Below are 17,975 nucleotides of genomic sequence, written 5' to 3'. Positions count from 1 at the left end.
CTATTAATGTGAATTGCTAAATAGAGCCATGGTTCTCAGATTTTTGGAAGAATGAGGTTTCTATGTTATAACTGAAAAAGTCTTTCTAAAGTTCTGTCTTGGGGTTACAAAAATAATGGCTACAGATCAAAATAAATGAATACTTGTCTGTTGATTTTCAGAGGGCTCTGCTCTCCCTTGGAAGTGCTGACTGGTGGGCCCACGGGCAGAGATTCTGAAACCTGCCATTAGGGAAACCTTGGAGGAGTCCTGAGACCCTGAAATGCGCCTGTGAAATCATTAACCTTCAATCATGTAATGATATGGCTGTAACAGGAGCGGTGAGTCAGGTTTACTTTTGAAATTAGTAAAGACAATAAAAGTCTAATAGCTGAGTTCAAAGATTCACAAGCATTATTTCTTCTGATCTTAATTTACAACATCTTCTGGAAATGAGATTTGAAAGGTAGCTGTTCATTTCCTCACTCGGGCTATGATCATCCTGGAGCTTGATGGTTGTTTACAAAGCATTTACTCATCTACATACCATGTAGGAAAAAATATGTAATATGGTGATAATAATTAGCCTTGACTGCAGGCAAACTCCAAATAAAAGGCTGTATTCATGGCATTAAATAAATGAGGAGAGCTGTGACCTTTTTATAACTTACTGGGGAAATTTTAGCCTTCACAAACAGTTATAGCTGCTAAGGAAATATTTCTCATACAATCACTTTTTTCTTATTATTGTGGGTGTTAGTGCTACTATTTAATTTCATACAGAGTTGCATATTGCTAGGCACATCAAAGAGGACAACACATATTCAGATGAGTATGATTAGTACCATTATCTTAATGACCTGCTTGCAAGATTCACAGAGTTAAAATCAAAAGAATAATTTAAAAGTCAGCAATTGTTTGTTTGGGTTTGGTTTAATTTTTTCACTAATAAATGGGACTTTTGCCTGGAAATATTGAGAAATTAATGAATATATCTGCAGATAAATATTTATTTTACTTTGAGATTATAAAATTCAGATAATTCTATTTTCTACAGATGGACTATTCTGTATAGGAATTTCTTTATTTCATTTAAACTTAAAGGCCAAATATGGCAATATCATGGACTTCTTTTTTTAAACAAAAAGTTTATTTAGGCAGGTAAAAAATGTGACTTGCTATCCTGGGTTAGAATAAGTTTTACCTGTTATAGTAAATGATGTGGAAACACTTAGTACTCCAGAGGGAGTTTTAAAAATCCTGCAGCAGGCTCATAAAAGTTATCTGCCTCATACCCTAAGTCTCTTCCTAATTAATAACCAAATCAAGACTTCTTTTATCTCAAAGTGTAAAGTTTAACACTCATTATATCACATGTTATAGCTAATTAGGCTGACACTGGACTGGACTGCACTACTTAAAAAGTTTGATTTCTTAATTTTGGTGAATTCTTGATCTTTGTAACGTCTAGTGGCAATGAGTTTCACAGTATTCATATGGTGAAAAATACTGTAACTTCGATTTTAACCTTATTAAATGCTCTCTTGTGTATTACAATAGAGGCAATGAATTCACATTGTACCTCCTCTACATGTTTGATATTTTATTCACTGCTTTCATGTGTTGCAGGCTAACAAATCCATCTGTCAACATCTTTGCTACATCAATGCTACAGAAAATTCTAGGTCTGAAGCTGCAGTATCTTTTTCTGTACCATTAGGTGTTATGAATGAATATGAGAGCTTGAATATTTAGCAGTATACTCCTTGTACATATGTCTCTTCATTCTGTTTTTATGGTATTAAGAACCCTTTATAATTCATTTCCACACGAGTTTCTTACACAGGGAAGCTTCTAACTGCTGTTGCTTTCAGTCCGAGAAACAAGAATACAGAAAAGCTATACAACAGAAGCAGAAAGAAAAATAAAACTACCAGAGCATTAAACTGTGGACTGCATTTACACAGATAATCAAAACTGATATGGAAGTTCCAAGGCTGAAGATAACTCATACCCTGTTTCATGCACTACTTAGTGACTCATATAAACAGGCCTCTTCAACTGCAATAATGTTGTCAGTTCAGAAACAATTAATAATACTGACATCCTTTTCCTTGATCACAACAAGACCAAGACAGATTAAGGTGGATATAAACCAAAAATGTCCACCATGTGGCTAAAGGATGTTCACAGCTGTGATGAATCCTTGGCCTGCTATCACTGACTCAAAGGCTGTTTTCTTTCTAGAGAATATCAGTTCCAGGGCAATGAACCCAGTCTTTAATGAGTTCAGTATTCCTTAAAGATTTTTTTAAATAACGATTTGAAATTGAAGATAAAAATTGAATGTATTGAATTAATACCATAGTTACAACAGGGTATTTTCTGTGGGCAGGAGTATTAGGAAAAAAAATGAAAGCTGAAACCTTTGGATCACTACAGATGAGAATATATATAAATATACATATATATATGTGAATAAATGCATTATTATACCTGTGATTTCATACAAAACATAAATATTAATATAAATTTAATAATAAATAAATATAAAATAATTATCCCTGTAGAAAAATGTGATATTTTCTTTAAACATTTCAATTCAAAGAATATTTTACAGGTTTTATATATGAACCAAAACTGGAAGGTTCTTGCCAAAACCTTCCTGGTCTCTTTACTGGCACTGCAATTGCAGCTCCAAGCCTAGAATTCAGAGTGTCATGGAATTTTTGATGTGCAGATTTCAGACTGGTCCTGTTTTGAGAAGGATGTCTTTTGTGCAAGTTTTGAGATAAAACATATGCAGATAAGCCCTTTTGGAAGATGTATTCAGTGATGGAGTGATCAGTCAACATTCATTTTGTGGCTGGTTACGGTACTAATTTCTGCATTAAGACCAAATTCTTGTTTAAATTCAGTGTTTCAGGCAGCATTCATACACTGACTCACTGAATGTTAAATGAAAGGCTAATTTGAAAGCAAATTATAAATCTTCATAAATTCACTCTTATTCTGCATTCTCATCCTACATTTCCTATGAAATCCTTCGCAGGGTTTTATGGCTTTCTGTTTAAAAATTTCTGTACATTTCTGTGCAGAATGTTGCAATTTTCTGTTGAATGGAGAAGGTCTTTAGGTCTTCATTCTTGGTGATTGTGGTAGCTATCATTCCCTCCATATATCACTAAATGAGAGTATGAATTTGGGTTGAGAATGTCAGGGAAAAATAAAATAATTAACTTTCATTTTATACCCAAACATACATTATCAGTTTTAATTACAGCTATTTTAGTGGAGTAAAATCATCTTTCTTTTAATTCCTGAGGCTGAATATCCCCAAAACAACTGCTCAAACCACTCTCTGAAGGATGATGTGCACAGCTCCATTTATGAATGATCTTTATTATCTCTGCTTAATGGGTTTGAGGGCAACTTGGATTCTTTTATACTGTTTAAATCCCGTCCATTCTCTTTTTAGACTCAACAGTGATAAACAGCCAGAGGCAATAATTGGATATTCAGTCCTTTCATATGCCCTTCCTAACCTTCACATTCCATGGGCAGCCTGCATGCACTGCAAATTGCAGCCAAGTGGATGCAGTCAAACTCACAGGCAGGAGACGTGTAACTTGCCCAGCACCACCTTGCCAAACAAGGGCTGCTCCTTCTCTCAGCAGAGAGGCATCTCATACAGTCTCTTCTATTTACTGCTCTTTGTTCCGTTAAAGGTCATTTCTTTTTGCACATGATTTGTTATTCCCGTCTGCATCGAATGTGTTTCCTTTAGAAATGACCTATTTGTAATCATAATAATGCATTCCACTTACATATTATTGTCCAATAAAGGGATGCTTTGGGGTTTAACAGCATTACTTCTTTCACTTTCTGTCCAACAACTATTGAGGCGTGCCATTATATTAAACTATAACATATCTTCCTCTTTAATACCCTGTTGTTTGACCAGCTTTAGATAAACTGCATGCGTTACCTGATTGTTATATATTCAAGGATAATCTCGTGAAGTCTATGCTGTTTCAGAGTGGAATGCAGTATCTGCCAGGAAGTATAAACCATGGAAAATTATTGATTCTCAGACGTTGTGATTGTAAATATTTACATTTTCTTCTAAGCAGCAACAATGCAATTTGAAAAAAATCCTGTGAATTTCAGCAACTGAAAAGGTGTCAGGGAAATTGGTCTTCATAATTTTTTCTGAAGAGGTGGGAAAGCGTACATGCTAGTCTAGTATCTAAATATGGACTATTATATGAGGTATTTGGGTAAGATAGAATATTCTGGTGGTTTCTTTTTCTTTCCTAAACCACTTTTTAATTTTAATATTTCCTGATAGGGGTAGAAATTAAGCCATTGCTCTTGGCAGATAAAGGGGGAAAAAAGAAGCTATTTACAGGACACTGAAGGGGTATGGAGAGATATTAAGACTTCTAGGCTGTTTTCTCAGAACACAAGACTTAAACACAAGACAGTACCAAGATTGGTCACTTGGAATGAGCTGTCAGTCTGTTTGTACCATCAGTTCAGAACAAATATGTAGAAAACCGCAAAGGTAAATATTTCCCCCTTTTCATCTATTTTTGAAGAGGAATCAACACATTATAAAAGATTTTTATTTGTGTCTTATTGAGCAAACTGTATTATAAATTTCCAAAAGAAATTGTATTCAAATTACAAACAAATATCTTTGTTCATCATCTTATTGGCACATTTTCTCACTAGATTTATTTTTATTATTTTTGAAATGCTTTTAGCAACTCAGACTATTTTTATATCTAGCTGTTCATGTACAAGCAGCTAAAAAAAACAACTAAACAAGCAAACAAACAAAAATAAAAGGGCTTTTGACATAGAATGATTTTAGGAAGAGCCCACAGGAAGAAAAGAACCATTAAGATATATTTTACAAAAGTATCATTTGGAATCTAACAAGCATACTTGAGAAAAAAATAGATGCAAAACATTTTTAAAACGCGAAGAACATGGACCCTTCAAACTCATTTTCAGGAGACACTGAAGTGTTCTCTGTCCATGCTTCGTGTAGTATAACAAATGGATTGTGTGCTACTAATTTCAGAATATTCTATTCTTCTGCCCCTTAAGGGTGAATAGGCTACTAAAGCAGAAAGCACTTTAGTTTATAAAGTGTCAAGTATTTCCCCCTCCTTGAACTTAAAATTCACAAACAAGATCTTTGAGGGAAGCATAAAGCTCTCAATTCGTGCACCTAGTACTGCTTGTTGGTTCATGATAAAATATTTTCTAAGAATTACCCCAGTTTTAAATGTGCCTGTAAACACTTTTATGCTATGATGATTTTCTTCAGAGTTGGAATATCCTCTGCATTGATAAGTACATAGTTATGAGTGTTGGGCTTGCTATCTTCTCAATTCCAAATGTCTAAAATCTTCACAGTCTCAACTGTGAAACAATTGTAAAAAATATAATCTACTCCATTCCCAGTTTTTGTGCATGTTGTCTTCTACATATTTCAAAAGCTGGTCTCTTTCAGTAAGATCTTGAACCACTGTTTTGCAAATTCTGCTTCCAAATTTTATTTCATTTACTTATTTTGATGAAGAGGCTCCATATGGCCTTATACTTCTCTTTTATGTCCCAGAAGAATGAGAATTGTTTGTAGTCTTGCTCTTGATCTCCCCATAGTGAGGCCGTAGAAAGGCCTAGACCTAGAACCACACTCCTTCTCTGCTCCCTAAAAGTTTTCCCAAATGAAGAATGAGAACAGATTTGTCATTTTTATATTGAGCCTATTTTCCTCTTCCTGTCTCCTCTGGAATATGTTGTCAAGTCATATACTTACATTTTGGGACCTGGAAAAACACTTTCCTAGTTTGAGCTGCAATCAAAACCTGCAGCTTTCTGAATTTCTGATGAACACATTACCTTAACACTTGCCTTTCTCCAAGTTGTCTCCTGGCTCTTGGACTATTCAGCATCCTTCTCTCCTTTACATTTGTCTGTTTGTGGGGTGCAAAATCTGTAGTTGGAAGTCTTGACTTTCAATCTCTTTGTGTTTCTCTCTCAACAATCATCTACCCAATTTAGAGAAGGTAAACTTTTTAGAATTTTAAAATCCATGACTGAGGAGTATTTTGAAAATAAAAATAGAGTAAAAAAAAAGTACTTGTGTTTCGACAGAATGAGCTAACAAGATATTAATACAGAATCAGCAGTGGAACACCTGCTGCTTTTCAGAGGATATTTATCACATCACCAAAAGAAGAAGGAAAGAAGTACATTCCCCAAGGGAATTGACACTTTCTGGTGCTGGGAAGAAAAGAAAGTGTTTGAAAACATTGGTAGCATTATTATTTTAAATTTTGTGAATTGAGGTTTCTGAACACTAATGACTTGTTACTCTGGCTATGTGCCTTACAATGAGTTAAAAGTAAACTTCTAGAAACATCACACCAGAAGTTAGAAGTTTCCTAGTGCATGTTTCAGAGGTAATTACAGTCCATGATATATTTATAGATTTTTCTGGGACATTGGGATAAAAATTATGAGCAAAAAGTAGATGAAGGATAAAAGAAATATTTTGCCATCACTAAGATATAATTACCATGTATGAGGAAGCAAGACGCATTGTTCCATATGCTTTTCCTAAACACCAAGGAGTTCGTAGAAATACTCTGCTTTCCTCTACACTTGTAATAAAATATTTTGCATTTTCAAAGTCAGAAACGAAGAAGAAATATCTCTATAAAATTACTGAAGTGCCCAAAGGAAAATTTTTTTTGGTCTCCGTAAGTCTTAAGTAGCATGACAAGAAATCAATAGAAAGTATATATAATGCAAAACCAAACTAAAAATGCTACCACTTCCTACAAATCTTGCTACAACTATTATTGTGCTTTAGCTTAGGAAATATACAGGTAAGTTATCTGATTTTCCTCCAGAATACATTGATTTCTCTTAAAGCTGTCTTCTAAAAGATGCAAAAAACTTTCCAGCCAGTCACATTTCAAAAACTCGTATTAAAAGCTATGATTTCAATTACACTGTTAGTCAACCTTGTCTTCCAGAAAAGGAGCAAACAACAAACAAGTCCACTTGCTTACTTACTTGAATGGAAAAGGGGCTAAGGAAAAGTAAAAATACCCTTGTCCCTAACTAAGGAGAAGAAAGCTAACAGCTAATTGGTCGCAAGTTGCTGGATGCATTTATTTGGCTAATAATGATCTTTACTCTATAATCTGTTTTGGCTCTAGAATAAAGGATAGAAAAAATTCCAGACAATTTCTTTGTGACAAAAAATTCATTCTTGTGACAAAAGATTCATACATACTTTTTTCATTTTATTGCTGTTTACCTTGTTGCCATTCTATTTATCTTCTGGCTTACCATGTTTGGAAAAAATCAGCAACTTCAAAGAAATTACTTAAGACCAGCTGCACTTCCCAAGAAACTGAAGTACCAGCCTAGGACATATTATGACAAGAACTGGAATCCTTTACCTTGTACTTCCTAGACAGCAGGAATTATAGGAAGCTAATTTTTACTCCTTTCCTCACTGCCTTCAAGCTTTATTGATATTTCCAGCTCTTAGAAATAAAAGGAGCATTCTACTAATTGTTCTACCTAATAGCTAAAAAAAAAAAGTTCCCATACTGGTTGTCAGTCCAGAGGGCATTTCTTTTGCTCTCTGAGGCAAGGAGCTCCTCCTGATTCCATGGCCAAGGTAGGAAGGAATTTCTTCTAGGCCAATTTGAAGGACCCATTTGTTTTGTAAGGAAAAATCACTTGATGATCTCAAAGGTCTTTTCCAATTTAGTTTATTCTGTGACTATTCTGTGAAAACCTTGCTAATTGTATCCATCCTGAAAGTTTTTAAGCATACTACATGTAGAATTATATAGCTGTTCCTCTGTGCAGGTACAAGACACAGTTCAACACAATGATGATGAATTCATGCTCAATCTTATCTCAGGTCTTAGCCAAATTACTTCCAGTTATGTAAGTACACTCAAAGTTGATGAGAATGTTTCAAAAAAATCAAGAAAATGAGGAAAGGTGCTTGTATTGCCAATGAATTTGTAAGACTGGACAAATAAACCAGAGCTTTAAACCTAATTCTTTTATTGGCTTTTAGCACATTCATTATTAAACAGAACTTTGAAACTAATGCTTCTATTGCTGTCTAAACAATTAAATAGTTTCAAAACTTTTTGGAGTTTCCTTATACAATCTAAACTTCTCAGTTGCTTGTCTGAGGCCCATTAGCTATTTTAAGAGCATAATTTGCTTAGAGAATTCTGTGTTAGCAGAATGATGCATATTACATTTGTAATTAATTCTGAGCTGGCAAAATAGTAAGAAAAAGTCTCTCATAAAAAAGCTAATAATTGCAAGATCTTAAAGAAGGACATAAGGATCCTTTGCAAGATTTTTAAATTCTGAACTAAAAATGCAGTTACGTTCTCGTCCTATTTTTACCCTCAAATGATGCTGAAAGATTTTTTTAATAAAAAGCAAGAGATTACACAGGCATAATATCACAGACCTGTTATTTAAGAATTAACCATTTGTTAAACAATACATTCCCTTTCAATGCTACATATGTACATAATTAATTTATACAGGGATTTACCTGAAAAGAAGGTAAATCCCTGAATTTGTATTTATTCTGTACCTAAAAAATTTATTGTATACCTAAAAAGAAGGTACTTCGAAGATAAGCATTTTTTAATTCATGGCACTTTTAAAGGGATACAATGTTTTAAATTAAATTACATTAAATGCTTTTGTGTTTACTCTGCATTAAACCCTATTTTATTTATTGTCATCTTCCCAGCATGGTCTCATCATGGTTGAAGAGGGTTGCTAATGCTATTTATATTATGCTGCACTGTCCTCTAATTGACCTTGTTTGTGCAACGGAATGGCTGCTTTTCTCAAGCTGCCAGCTCTTTATTGCTGCATTTTGACCATGCACTAGTGGCTCTTTGTGCTGCTTTTGAGTTCAAGAATCAATACTGCATTCCCCACAGCCAATAAAGGAAGCTGACAGCATGAATTAACTGAGTGTAGCCAGTTGCATGGAGGGCCATTGTCTTTAAGGAAAATCCGGCCGATTACAAGCCTCCATTGCTTAGTGGAGATTTTAATGCAAAGCGCAAGGTTGCTGTAATTTAATTTTGGCCTGCTGCTCTGACACACTCCCCTTTTCTATTGCTTCATGGAGTCCAAGCTATTAATGGCTGCAGACCAAAACACATAGGGAGACAAAGGCAAATAGTCACAGTCACACAGTAGCAGCAGTTACTTCTGATTTAGCAGCAATTTTTCATTTGCATTTAGTGGAATTGACAGAAATTCTTTTTTTTTCCTTCTCAGACTTCTCCCTATTGATTTCACAGATGTAAAATAAACCAAATGAAAGCGAAGTATCCAAACAGCACAATGTGGTGGCATGTCTTGAACTGACACCTAAAGGAAGTTTGCACATGGGGCAAAACTGGAAATGTATGCAATGCCAAGGGCTCTCTCCCCTCTAGTCTTACTGAATCACCTAGTAAGGGATGCTGCTTAGCCACAGTTGCTGCAAAGTTTTGCGAAGAAGTATGCACAAAAAAGGCACGTTAAGGAAATGTAAAGTTAACAGTAGGATTTCTGCTGCTAAGAGCAGAAATTAAATCACTTTTTATTTTAAAAAGAGTAATGGCTTTTATTCAAGATACTTTGATATTGAAAACTGTATTTCCTTATGACAGATAGTATTGTTGATTCAAATGGATTCAAGCTCAGTTATTCAAAAGGACAATGTGTTATGTACAAACCATTTAACTCAAGCTTTTAACTTGTTTTCTCTGTTGACAGTAGTATGAGAGATTGTCGGAGAGGTAATTTTTCTAAAGCAATGCCTGAAACATTTTATCCACTTATGACTTCTATAAAAAAAATCCAAAGCTCTTGATTCCTACTGCCTGTTTACCTGCCATATAAATGTCTCAGGAATTTACCTGAGATAAAAAGTTGGGGCTAAACTTAATTTAAAAGACATTTCTTATAGACCATGGGTCATGGAAAAAAACACAATGCTTTTGTCTCTTCTGCCATTGGTCATCTTGGCCATCAAAGTGTTAATCACTCTCTTCTACAGCCTGTGTATAGCAAGGAAGCATTTCAGGAGGATGAACCACCCCACCCCAAAGTAGCAGTTAGAGACAGCTGATGGACTACAATCAAGAGATATCTATTAAATAAGTTAACTTTAAGAATGGCAAAACACAGTGAGTTAAACCCAAGACTAGGGTTTTTTTAATTATGCAGTGTGATTAAGGGAATGGAGAAAATAATAGTCAAGAGCTTGACTAGGTATTTCTTTATTCTTACTGACACTGTTTCAAAGTAAACAGAACTACACACAATTAATGTAGAGGTACATAAAAGGTGTTGGGGCTTACTATAGGCGTATTTCCTGCCCAGGGGACTTATTCCATCAATAAAGCCCGGAGACGGGAACTTAAAACTACCCTGAAAAGAAGAAAGCTATTCTCTTCATCCTGGAGATGGGAGCTAAGAGTTGATCTTACATTTTAGGAGATAGTCATGAATACTCGGAGTAATTTTCCCTGAACCCTCATTTATTAACTACTCTTTAACTCTTCCATGACCTTCTCGTTTTGCAGTCGTGTGCCACAGCTCTTCCTCTCTGAAAACACACATAAATTTACCTTTCAAGAGATCCTTCTTGATAGATCACATTTTGCACATATTCACAGGGTAAGGCATAAATAATCCTAAAATTTTTCCTAATGTGGAAAGTTTAAAAATTACCAACTGTGAACTCAATTTTTCTACAGTATAAACATCTTATATAACCTATTATAAAGAAGAAAAACTAACAAATTAAATTAATTAAAAAACAAGCTAAAAGTAATCTGGAATGACCCACAAGTGATTATTATCCCTTGTACTGCAAAATGATGAAACTGAAAATCAATGGATCTATGAAAAAAGGATCGATAGATATAAGGAATAGTTAAGGAGTGTAAGGGAAAGTACCAAGGTGACAATAAATATAATCTAGGCAGACAAGCTGACTCATGGGAGGAACTCAATTCTGTATGTAACATGGGCTTGACCCAGCTCCAGCCAGCAACAATTAAAATTATATGACTGACACCAGAAGGATCAGATGTGCACCCTGAATGAGTTTTTAAATACTTCAGTTGCTCACTGAGAAGGCATGTTGAACTACTAGCCAAGTTCAGCACTAAAGTACCCAAATACGTCTTCCCTGGACTAAAAACAAAGCTACTTGTACTTATTATTGGAAGGCAGAACACGGCACCAGCTGTTGAAAAATATCATCAGTCACAAATGATCAAAAGTTACCTCTATTCACAGAAGATTATTTTTCCAGGCTAAGTTATTAATAAACTTGAAAATATATTTCAGACCTTGTGAAAATGTTGACAGCTAGGAAGTTTGGAATCGTTAGCAAGACTCAGTTTTCAGGCAGAAACAAGGGCAGAGCACACCTAGCTTAACTTTGAAAATAATATATTATTAGGATAGAAAACAGAAAATTATATGGAACTAAGGTAAACTTAATTTGCATTCTTCAGTTCAAAAGAAGAGTTGCTTTGATACCACCGTGGTGTATTTACAGTACATACACATGTTCCTGGGAATAAATGTTTATTAAAATTGTACTTCTCCATTCTTTTTTTTTTTTAACTGTGTGCTTTTCCCCATAGTCAGATTTTCAGTAGTGAAGCTATTCCAAGTGCACTTTATGTATAAAAATGCTGTTGAGATTTCAAAGGGAAAAATTAACATAGAATTTGGCAAAACAGCATTTTTATAAATGCCAGCAGTCATCACTAAATTCCATGCATTTGTAACAGGACAGCCATTTCTTTTTTAGCCACTAATGAGAATTGAATCAATGATTGTGTTTGCATACATCACAGAATATACAGTAACTCAAGCAATGTTCATTTTTAAATCACAAGCAAATTAAAACCAATATTTTGCAGATGTGTTTATTTGTTATTTCTCGAAACCTTTGAAGCTAATAATAGCTAATGAGGCTAAAAAGGTACTACTCCTGCTATTATTTTAACCTTTTTACCTATCTTACAAATATTGATTTTGCTTGGTTATGCTGTATACAGTACAAAAAGGCAGAAACAGGTCCCACCTCAGATACTGTGCCATTTCAGTTAGTACAAACAATACTTACTAGAAAGCCAGAAAATAATATTGATACATAATTATTACACAATCACAAAAATTTTAAAAGGCCAAGAGTACCAAGGGTCCTTGTCTATCCTTCAAAACTACACAATTTGTCTAATTTTTGAGAATCAACGTACCTCATTTTTGTGAAACCTGAAGGGAGTGTGTTGACCTTTTGGTACGCCTGAAGGGGATCCTTCCCTCAATAAGAGACTGCCTGGAAAAATATTTTAGACTTTTTTGATTAAGCTTTTAGATGTCTATCTTCAGAGCCTAGCAACTGAACTTTGTTGTCTGACTTAGTTCTGATAACTGCATTCATATTATTATTATTATTAATAATAATAATAGTAATAATAAAAATGCTAACGTCTTCTCCCAAGCAAAAGCTAAGGTTTTATCCCTATTAATACGTAGACAAAAGTGATTTCTTATTTAATGACTTCTCTTTCAAGGTAGATGGGAAGAACATGCTATGTGTATCAAATGGTCTATTTTCTTAAAATAATGTATAGGCTGTATAAAAAGGTTACTCACTTCATTTGCTACAAAATGGATATGCAAGGTAGCCATATGGTGTGAGCAATACTTTTAGAACAGTTTTTCGGAAGGAAAAAGAAGAATATCTTATCACATAAAAGCCATGGAGAATTTAGGAAGAGAGAATATGATCAACTCATTTAGAATTTGGAGAGCATATTAGGGTTAACACCTCTAATGATAACTGCCACTTGAGCTTTCATAATCAAATGCTTCAATTTTAGGTCTCATCTGAAAGGCAGATCACATAGAGAATAGTCTGAAACTCTTTAATTGCCTTGTATAACAATACACATTTTTAAGTAAGTGAATGCATTACAGCTTTGACTTTTGTTCTGATCATTTTGTGTTACAAATAGAAGCACACCCATCGTTCTTCTCATCGGTTAGAAATTTTAATGTTGGTGCATAGGATATTCATTCTGCATAATTCCTTTTACTCGTAATAGGAAATGTCTGGTTATGCCTTTTACACTGAGAAGAGAACTGAAGCCATTGTTCTTGAAAAGACTGCATTTGCTTTGGGTAAAAAACTATGTCAGTAAGAAGTGGCATTTGTGTCCTTTGCAAACTACAAAGCAGACTAATGCATTTGGAATAAAAAGTATCTCAATGACCAGTGTACACTTCTGACATTTTATGCTAATAAACTGTCTTGCACACAGCTCTTATTTATACCTTGGTGAGTCTCAACAAATGTATTAATATCAGGAAAGTTACTCCAGATTTACATCTGCAAAGCTGAATTTGGCTCTGTGTGGGGACATACAGCTGGTATTACATAGCCTCTCATCAGAGGTTTTGGAGCCTGTACAGAAGCAATGCTTAGAAGCAAATGAAGAGGTAGGCAAGAAAAGCTTTTCCATTTAAGACAGTTGCAAGTCCAGCAAGTTGACACTAATAGAAAAGCTCTAATACCAGTGCTGTTTGTTGACTTGTGCAGTGGAGAGCCAACCACCTTCTTCACGTTGTTTCCCATGTGCTAAGCGAAGACACTGCCACCTACATCTCGAGATGGTGTGAGATTCAATTAATAGTATTCTAAAGCATCACATGAATCTTACTGATGCTGAAATTTGTCCACTGCACACATTTCATATTTGGAATCAGCTAAAAGTACCCGGATATCCATATTTCCAATATTAAAGGAAACATATTACTGCAGAAAAGGTAGCACAAAGCAGCAGTTTGGGGAGTGTGTCACAGACTCTGCTTGATTTATAGAGGTATCATGTGCCTTTCCATGGTCTTTCCAATCTCTTCTTCCTTACACTGCTTGCATCCATCTAAATACTGATGGGGAGCATGCAGTTTTACTTTTAAATGCTGGCACATATTTCAGTCGAGCAGCTCAGAGGTCGTAAGTCACAGATGAGATCCAGTCCTAGAAGAATGACATCAGCAAGCCAAGGACTCCTTTTGGAAGGGCAGAGGAGGGCATGGGGGCAGCATGGCCCTGGTTGGATCCTACTAGGATGAACTTTTGCAAAGGCAGTGCACAAGAACATGTGCGAGGGAGCATGCAATATTCCAAGTATTGGAGACATCAAGGGTGTTTGGGGGGGCAGAAAATATATCAGATCTTTTTATCTTGTAAGCCAGAAAAATAAAGGTCATTAGGGATTTCTAGCCCAAATAGTTCCATTCAGATCAGACTACAACTTCAGAGAGATGGAAAAGTAGAGCTAAACTGGTGTCTGCACTTGACCAAGTAGCCTGAAGAGAGACACACACTGCAAGACTGTATGGTTTTACTTGTGTTAATCAAAGTACATAAACAATAATGAAATAATAAATCAGAAACAATGTTATAAACCACTCAAGCTTATAAAATACCATATAGACTTCAGTTCTAAATGTTAATAAAAACTTAATTTCTTCAACAAATTTGCCATTGTAAAAATGAAACCACCACTTCTATTAAAAGATTAGCTTTCCAGGCAACAGATAAAATCTGTAATCCAAAAAGATGATATTAACAATGTGTAGTGGCTTTTTGCCTTGTCTGGTCTTCCAGAAATTATATTTTACATTTTAAAGAAGCCTATTTCCCTTAATGATAGTGTTTTTAGTTTGCATTAGATTGTGTAGTATTGATTTTAATTTTTTCCTCATGACTTTGAGCCAAATTCTATAATCTTGCCTTTTTATTAAACACTTGTGGACATCCTTCTTGAGCTAAAACATCATGTGGTCATTTGGTTTCCGAGTTTTTTAATAATGCATTTTAAGCACAGAATGTTTGACTGGGGAATTCTTTTGTGCCACCATTTTGTTATTGCCTTTTGAAAGCAGAAGAAAACCCTATCAATATTTTATTGAATAAAACGATCTGTGCGGTTTTTGTCTGTGAATATGCAAGGCAATGAACCAGAGTTGTTTGAGACAGAGCTGTGTCAATGCTGTCAAAACCAATGCAGCACCTCCAAGTACAGGCAGTGAAATGTAGAGCAGAAAGCTCACTCAAACACTTTTTTTTCTTGAAGAGTGTGCAGTTTGCAGGCTCGCCTTAACCCCATGCTGTCTACCAAAAGCACCTGGGAAAAAATGAAAGACATTTTCAAAAACAAAACAGGTCTTTCTAAGAACATTTTGGAATAAGTTTTCATGATCCACCAAAGTTGCAGAACAACAGTAAAATCTACTGGATAGAAAAAAAATCTGTCTGGATAGAAACAGTTCAGTGAAATATACTGACTAAATATTTTTTGAGCTGCTACTTGGGGAAAAAATAGTGACATTTTCAGTTTGTTTAAGGCAAAGGTAGAAAAAAATCAGATGATGTTCAATATTGCTTTAGAACCTTCACATCCATCATTCAAATCTGAAAATGTGAACCTTCTCTTATTTAACCAGAGTGTATGTTAGCAATTCAGGCTGTAATTCTGGTTCTATGTGTTCACATTAGTGCATTATATTCAACAACAAAGAACAGATAGGCTATTTACTGTGCATATACAATGCATAACAACCCTCTGTCTTGAAAAGCTGATTATTAACAGCTTCAGTCCTTATTCACACACTTAATCTTACAGACTTAAAGAGTTGCACTGCTGAAAGAAATACCTACCTCCATCTTTAACAGATAAAGGCCCAATTCTATGGAAAATAACAAGGTTAGTGCTTAAGCAATAAAAGTAGAAGTTAAGAAAAGAGCAGGGCTCTAACAGGAAGATGTTGAAGCCACAATAAGTGCATATCAAGTGTTTTTTAAAATCCTAAACCCATCAAATACATGAGATGAAGAATCTTAAGAAATCAACACATGCCTATTACTGCACAGTCTGTGATTTTACATGTTTTATCTGAATACCTGGTTGCACATCTGGATGAGAAAGAGGCAAGTGCAGTTTAAAAAGGAAATCGTTTACCAGGGAGGATTTGAACAATCTGTGACAGAAGAAAAATATGTAACTGTGATGCAGAACTGTAATTCATTCAACATGACCTAATTATTTTAAAGGAAATGCCAGCAGCATTTTAAAAGCCTGTGGATACACAATTGTTAAAATTCAATGCTGGTGTTTGCATGTATCAGAATTTATGGATATTTGTGTGAAATTTTCACTTCTGTTTCTTCCAGGTCAACTCTGAAACAAGACTGTGACCTCAGTAGGGTTATTCAGCTTAATAAAAATTTTAAATAAAATAAATAAGTAATGCCAAGTCATAGCTCATTTGCAGGACATCAATCATACATTTGTAAGTTGTGGATTAAATAAATACAAGGAAGAAAAAATAACTCGAGGTCCAGCAGAATTCAACATTTTATATTTGTTCTATTCATTTCTTACAGGAACACAGTACATTTTCTCGGTCTAACCCAGAAATAACCTGGCATCCATCCACAGGTACAATATCTGTAATGCAGTAAGATGCATTTTTCAGGGTCCTTTTTTATCTAACAATGAATGAGTGGAAAATGTCCAGCATATCCCTTTTAGTAAGGTGATCTGTATCTGAGATGCAGTGCTTCTCAGCCACCTGTCTGCAGCGGTATTCTTCATGGTTTGGCAAGATTCAGCTCATCTGATACCAGCGAGAAACTGGTGTGAAGAGCCAGTTCACCAGGTACCCTCTGACTTCTCTCTGCACGCTCTGCACAGACCTGCAGGCCCTTCCCACTCTACATAGGTGACAAATTTTACTGGCTGCAGTGAAAGAGGTAGCACATTGGAGGTATCATCCTATCAGCCTTTCATCTACCTGTAAACTCCTTTTTGTGACTGTAGGAGGAAGTAAACTTGGTTGCTACAGTTATGGCTAAGTTATGGGCAATGGCTCATGAACCAAATCTTACTTTCATGGAAAAGACCTCTACAGACACCTGGATAATTCCAAAGCTTCTTGGGCTGGCATAGCAGTGGGATTTGACGTTGTTTTTCCACTTGAATTTGAATGATTCCTACCCAGCAAATAGAGCTAGGAAAAGAGATTGTCAGGGAGGGACAGAGAGCTCACAGTATGCAAGGACACCACAAGATGCAATGCTCCTATTGCCTGAATATTGAGATGAAATAAGGTTTGGAGGAGAACTGCTTTACATTTCAACTACTGCTGTCATGTTTTGAGAGCTCTCTGTGGACCTGTTGGTTGAATTTTATGCTCTGAGGTAGTTTGCTTCCGTCATCTATTACCTAGCAGCCATCTGAGATGATCATGTCTAGCACCACATGGCAAAAGGATACTGTGATGCCCATTGCCTCCACTGCTGACACCTGAATTATCCTGCCCTCCTTTCAACCTGAAGACAGAATAGAAATGAATGTGACTCCTTGTGCCATGACACCAGATAAAGTCAGTGACAAATCTTTGCTCTGCAAAGACAGAGAGCAGATAATTAGGCAGTAAACATTATTGTGATTTTCTCCTGACCAGAATAATCCAACCACTTCATTTGAAGGAGATCTCTTCCCAAAATTGCAACACTAATGATATGAGCTAAATATTGAAACATATATGTACAGCTTGTCCTTCTGCATACCCAACTGATGCCGTTTTGGTTTTTGCCTCTTTTCCCCATATATTCTCTCTATTCTTTGCACATATATTTGTAGCCTATTGTACTAGTGGCTAGTTTTCCCAGCAATTTTCCATGCCCTTCCCCTAGGCAGAAAGACAAATCTATCTATAGGGCCCCTATCCTGTCTTGGTTCTCCCTGGCTAGCAAGGTTGAGAACAACTCTTTGAGACACATTTTCATAAACAAAGTACATCTAGTACCAAGAGGG

The sequence above is a fragment of the Catharus ustulatus genome, chromosome 1, assembly GCF_009819885.2.
Source record: "Catharus ustulatus isolate bCatUst1 chromosome 1, bCatUst1.pri.v2, whole genome shotgun sequence".
Classification (NCBI taxonomy): Eukaryota; Metazoa; Chordata; class Aves; order Passeriformes; family Turdidae; genus Catharus; species Catharus ustulatus.
This window is presented reverse-complemented; position numbering follows the sequence as displayed.